This window comes from Thermobia domestica, unplaced genomic scaffold (genome assembly GCF_964235325.1).
Source record: "Thermobia domestica unplaced genomic scaffold, izTheDome1.hap1.1 HAP1_SCAFFOLD_1645, whole genome shotgun sequence".
NCBI lineage: Eukaryota > Metazoa > Arthropoda > Insecta > Zygentoma > Lepismatidae > Thermobia > Thermobia domestica.
Genome location: NW_027657355.1, coordinates 15,615 through 22,209, shown reverse-complemented (window position 1 = coordinate 22,209; position 6,595 = coordinate 15,615). Strand labels below are relative to the sequence as shown.

Sequence of the window (6,595 nt, the reverse complement as noted above, 5' to 3'; positions counted from 1 at the left end):
TTTGCATCCCTGCAGTAAATAATTCTTATCGATAATAGTTAAAATGTATATTACATTTTAGTGCTTCACGACTGAATGATCATCTGCCTTACGTTATCTCGCAGCTGAAGAGGATGCTACACTGAAAACTACCTTGCGTTATAAAGGGTAAGTGAAACATATCTTAAAAATATCTTTCATACATTTCATTGTGTACATTAAAGAATGTAAGTTTGCCTTTTTCCTGTAATCAATACTTAATAAAGGATTTATTTTTATTTATTTATATACAATTTCATACGTGGTTCGTGATAGTAAACTCGATAGGACATAGTGGCACTATGAACATCCGAATCACTCATCATTCGAACATTCAAATATTTATTCGAATATTAGTATATTCCAAGTAATGTTAACGACGTTAATATGCTTGCCTTTATAGTTAATAATGTCAATTCTTACTTAAAACATACTTCCTTAACAGGACATTGAAGAAAAGGTAGTTGCCAACGGCCATACCATGCTGAATATACCGGTTCTCGTCCGATCACCGAAGTCAAGCAGCATCGGGCCTGGTCAGTACTTGGATGGGTGACCGCCTGGGAACACCAGGTGCTGTTGGCATCTCTTTTTCAAATTTCATTATCCTTCAAGTACGAAAATACTAGAAACATTAATTTTATAGTACTTTCAAGAGATAATTTATCAACATTATTTCATAGCGATTAATCGATATTCTAAGCGTTATACCCACTATTTCTTACACTAACAGCCTGTTTATTTGCACGGCACATTAAAATAACCTGATTTCCGATCCGTGTGCACCTACTACTATACTTAACACGGAATGTATTACCACTTTTTAAAAGTAAATTATTATGACTAAGTGTAGATCTCCGGCGAGTAAATGCCTTTCGTATACAAGCACGACACATCTCCGCTATGTGCTTTACTTTTTTACTAACAGCATATAGAAATTGGATTTCAAGGTGTTTCTACATAACAGAATGAAGCAAATTTCGTGATTTAACTCTTTCGAATAATGTGTTGGTCCTGACAAGGACCGTTTGAAATGAAAAATCTTGAAGAAGATTTTTACTTAGAGCTTGTGTACTTGGTAACAGCCTTCGTACCCTCACTTACAGCGTGCTTGGCAAGTTCACCAGGCAAAAGAAGGCGCACAGCTGTTTGGATTTCCCGGCTGGTGATAGTTGACCGCTTATTGTAATGGGCCAAACGAGAAGCTTCAGCAGCAATACGCTCGAAGATGTCATTAACAAAGCTGTTCATGATACTCATAGCTTTGCTAGATATGCCAGTGTCAGGATGCACTTGCTTCAAAACTTTGTAGATGTAAATGGCATAGCTCTCCTTCCTCCTCCTCTTCTTCTTCTTATCTCCCTTGGAGATATTCTTTTGGGCTTTACCAGCCTTCTTTGCAGCCTTTCCGCTAGTTTTTGGTGGCATGATGACTCACTCGTTCAGCAAAATTAGATGTGTCCGCCGATTTATCGACTTCATTTAAATTACAGTACGTGTTTCAATTCGCGCCAACTGCCTTGCTTTTCATTTGATGCACTCGGGTGCACGCTTGAAGTAGTAACAAAACTGACTTGATTCATGGGAGGCCGCAATTTTTCCTCTCATCTTATTACGAAAGAATATTGAACAATGTCTGGTCGCGGCAAAGGTGGAAAAGTCAAGGGAAAGAGCAAGTCCCGCTCCAGCAGGGCTGGCCTTCAATTCCCAGTAGGCAGAATCCATCGTCTTTTGCGAAAGGGTAACTATGCCGAACGAGTTGGTGCTGGCGCTCCCGTGTATTTGGCTGCAGTCATGGAATACCTGGCAGCTGAAGTTCTTGAGTTGGCAGGCAACGCTGCTCGTGACAACAAGAAGACTAGGATTATTCCACGTCATCTGCAGTTAGCTATCCGTAACGACGAGGAATTAAACAAGTTGTTGTCTGGAGTTACAATCGCTCAGGGTGGTGTTTTGCCCAACATTCAAGCTGTACTTCTGCCCAAGAAAACTGAGAAGAAGGCATAAATGTAAGACCTATATCTCATACAAATCGGCCCTTATGAGGGCCACAAACCCCTTTATAGAGGAGATTTACGATTGAAATGAATTGTTTTCGATATACAGACTCATCAAAAGTGTCTGAGATAGTTGCTTAGTGTCATTCGAAATTCTCGCTGCTATTCGATTAATTAGTATGTGTAGTCGTCGATCGTAATTGAAGCCCATAGGAAGTCACACTATCTTTAGAATACTCCAAACAGCGATGTGCTTAGTTCCCACTACATTATTAATTATAAGATCATTACCTTTTGTATTGTCGCTAGCTACATTTTTTTGATATTTGCGTACATCGGGCTCATATTACCCAGAGGACAGGACAGTCGAGCCCAGATTCTCAGCAATGGAAGAAAACCTCATACCACATATTCTCATGTACTTCATGCTAGACAAAGGAATTTCCAACATTCTTAAAGCACTCATGTTTCTCTCTTGCGTTGGCTTGGCTGAAATTACTCTGTTCAATATGTTCTCGACATTTATTATTGTTCATTACTATGCCCCAATGACATCATGAACAGAGCGGATCAAAAAACTTTCCTAAATTTCTTTTGCAACATAGTAATGACATTAAATGCACACTTAAGTACGATTTATTCTTTGCAAGGTCGATATTCATATTTGTGTGATATGTGTTATATGTATATGGTTTGTAATACGCAACTACTCTTATTCTCTGATCTCAGAACTCATTTGCTACTGTGCCCAACGAGCGAGCCTAGGTTTCTTGTAACTACTGCCTTTCTTTAGTAAATAATGTGAAGTATACAATGCATTAACCTACATCTCATATTTGTATTACTCTTTATTTTACTAACCCGCTACGAAGTGTCATTAATTTACATGTAAATCACAATAGACACTACCGCAAAAGAAAAAAATCGAACCCAAGACCACGTAAACAAGATAAAGGACAAGATTCAGGTTTCTAACGCATTATTCGCCCCTCACAGCACAGTATAGAAGTTGTATAAGCCTCTATACGTACATCCTACTGTCAGAACAGAAATTCCGACTTGCGTTTCGCATCTCTCATGCTCGCTACTTCCAACAAATCGCCAATTTCCAACCAGAACCCCTTCTCCAGCATTAATACTGCTACATATGAATACGTATACATGAACGTACATAATGTAAAAAAAAACGTATGATTTTCTCAAATTAATCTCTCTACGTCTGTAATTTTGTGTGCATCAAAAGGCTTTAATGTAGTTACACGAATTCTTATAATCTAACAGAAAATCGCACAAAGTAAATCTTTCCCTTTATATAAATTTGTTGGCTCTGAAAAGAGCCGTTTATGCCAATTTTATATCCAAAATAGGAGGAACCCCAACTTAACCTCCGAAACCGTACAGGGTTCTTCCTTGCCTCTTCAAGGCATACACAACATCCATAGCTGTCACTGTCTTCCTCTTGGCGTGTTCTGTGTATGTAACAGCATCTCTGATTACGTTCTCCAGGAATACTTTCAATACTCCTCGGGTCTCTTCATAAATGAGACCAGAGATACGCTTCACACCACCACGGCGAGCAAGACGCCTAATAGCGGGTTTGGTGATACCCTGGATGTTGTCACGAAGAACTTTACGGTGGCGCTTGGCACCTCCTTTGCCAAGACCCTTGCCTCCTTTTCCACGTCCTGTCATTTCGATATGTTACTGCTTCGCTCACCACACACGAGAAATACAAGCCCAAGCAGCCCAAGACTCGTGGTTTTGTTCCTTCGATCATGCAGGGAAAGCACGGAGGAAAAACACAAAACGTGTCTAAGCCAATGAGAACTGTCCTTTTCGACTGACTTTATCCAATGAGAAATAGCTTGATTTAACGGTTTTGCTCTTTATATAACTTGACTTCATTCAGCGCGCAATTATTTGAAACAAGTCGTGACAGTTGCAATGGCACGTACCAAGCAGACAGCTAGGAAATCTACTGGAGGCAAAGCTCCTCGAAAGCAGCTTGCCACCAAAGCTGCAAGAAAGAGTGCTCCAGCTACCGGTGGAGTGAAAAAGCCCCATCGTTACAGGCCTGGTACTGTGGCTCTCCGAGAAATTCGTCGTTACCAGAAGAGCACTGAATTGCTCATCCGCAAGCTGCCCTTCCAACGACTCGTCCGAGAAATTGCACAAGATTTCAAGACAGATCTTCGCTTCCAAAGCTCAGCTGTCATGGCTTTACAGGAGGCAAGTGAAGCTTACCTTGTAGGGCTTTTCGAAGACACCAACTTGTGTGCTATTCACGCAAAGAGAGTCACAATCATGCCTAAGGACATTCAGCTTGCTCGCCGCATCCGTGGGGAACGTGCTTAAGTTTGAAGTTCTGGCACTGAGTTCAAAAACGGTCCTTTTTAGGACCAATACACTACTTAGAGATGCTGTTATCCTAACAAGGATCTTGTCCATACTTGTTATCTTTTTTTTTTAAATTCTCACGCCGTATGTTGCATAGTTAATACATCTACCTTCGTTTTCCTCTCGTTTCGTATATCATCCTATCTTTCAAGTATATTCTTTAGTTTTCCCCTATGTTTACCGATTGATTATCTTCGTTTTATGTGGTCAAGGATTCGATTTTGCCATATGTTGCATAAGTTAACTTCGATTCAACCACTGTTTGCCCTTCTCAACGTTATTAATCTCATAGAACTCGCAGGCGAAATATGTACTTCTTCCAAGGTAGCAAAAGTAATATTTTCTCAGAGGTCGCTGCTGTTGAATGCAAACGTTAAACTAAACTTTCTTTAAGTGTCTGTTTGTACTTAACATCAGTTCAATTGTACACCTACATTTCTGCTGGTGTTACTATTTTTCTTTATAGCAATATTACGAATTATAAGACGGTATCCGTGGTTATTAGCGTGTTCCCTTTTCCTAACACTTTCTCATTACACCAGTATTTCCATCATTCATTAGGCGTAATCACCCGTCTCCTTTATCATAAAAATCATAATAGTACGACGTTAAATTGAAACAGTCTACTTCACTTTCACGAGTTGTAATAAGTTCGAACATTTCTTTCACCCCAGCCTTGAAAAGAGTTGATTTTAGTTTAGTGTCCCTTTCAGCAGCAAGGCTGTTTCAAACGTGGACCTACTTATTAACGTGCAATGCGAAACATTTGAGCTCCCACCGAGAATCGAACCCAGTCAGCCTGCAAAAGTTTTTCTAACAAATGCATTAAGTGCGTTTTCTGTACTGTTTCGCTACTTGAAGATAGGAACAAGGAAAAAGTAAGTGATCACAAATTGACATTACGTAATGTGTTCCCCATTTTTTTTCGAGTACACCATTCTTGACACCCGTGAAAGCTTTCTTTCCCCACCCTCAATTCCCCTCTGTTATAAAGCACTTACATCAAGAAGTGCTTCGGTTAAAAAGAAAACTCAAAGTCCCTTGCGTGTATACTATACATTGCTATGAATGAACATGTGATAATGATAGGAAAAGCACAATTTTACTCTTCTCAAAGTATTTGATGGCTCTAAAAAGAGCCGTTTTAAAATGTCAGATGATTTACTGACACATTTACTTCTTCTTTGGTGCAGCCTTCTTAGCACTTTTCGGTTTTGCTGTAGCCTTCTTTGGCTTCGGGGCCTTTGGCTTCTTGGGAGTTTTTGCCTTCTTCACTTTAGATGGTGATTTCTTAGGTTTGGGAGCAGCAGCCTTTTTCTTTTCACCAGTCTTCTTGGGACGTTTAGCTGCTGGCTTTTTCGCAGGCTTCTTCTCCTTTGATGCTGATCGTTTCGCCTTGGTTGAAGATCCACCTTCAGGCTTCTCCTTCAGCGATGAAGCACTAAGCTTAAACGATCCAGATGCACCTTTTCCCTTGGTCTGAACCAAAGACCCAGAAGCAACTGCACTTCTCAAGTATTTCTTGATAAATGGAGCAAGCTTCTCGGCATCCACTTTGTAGTTCTGAGAGATGTATTTCTTAATAGCTTGCAGTGAACTTCCTCCCCTTTCCTTCAAATTCTTGATGGCGTTGTTCACCATTTCTGATGTTCTTGGATGAGAAGGTGTTGTTTTTGGTTTCTTAGGCTTTGCAGACTTCTTAGGAGAAGCCTGTGCCGGGGCTGCAGGTGCTGATGCCGTATCTGCCATTGCTTTCTGCAATAAACTCAACGATACTGAAGAATGAAATTTTCGCTGGCAGGCAGCGTTGAGTTTGGTTACGGAGCGCGGACCGGATAGAAAGCACTTGCTGAGGCGGGCTGAGGTAAACAGAAGTTCGTAGTTGCCACAACGATAAGTGTGTTTCCTTCTATTTTGATAAACGATTTTTTTCAGGTATTCAATGAATGCACCAGATCCTATTCTTCCTTACTGGCTAGAAGAAACTTTATTCCACATAACTCAAAAGGCATTTGTTTTTATTCGCTTTTCTATTTTATGTTTCAGTCATTGCTAAGTCGGTCACACTACTTTTTCACCCTCCTTGTGCTTATAATTTTCATAATTTAACATGGAAATACTTATCAATAAATAATTATATTACCATGGTAATTAACTTCAATCCTTCCTGTGATTATACGCAA

The 6,595-nt window shown here is 40.0% G+C and overlaps 1 non-coding gene across 1 annotated transcript; it reads left to right on the top strand.

The window, feature by feature from the left end:
• The first annotated feature begins 484 nt into the window (after positions 1-484).
• Positions 485-603, top strand: LOC145677936 (5S ribosomal RNA). Its single transcript, XR_014130103.1, has one exon. It is a non-coding gene; the product is annotated as a 5S ribosomal RNA (ribosomal RNA).
• The last annotated feature ends 5,992 nt before the right edge of the window (positions 604-6,595 follow it).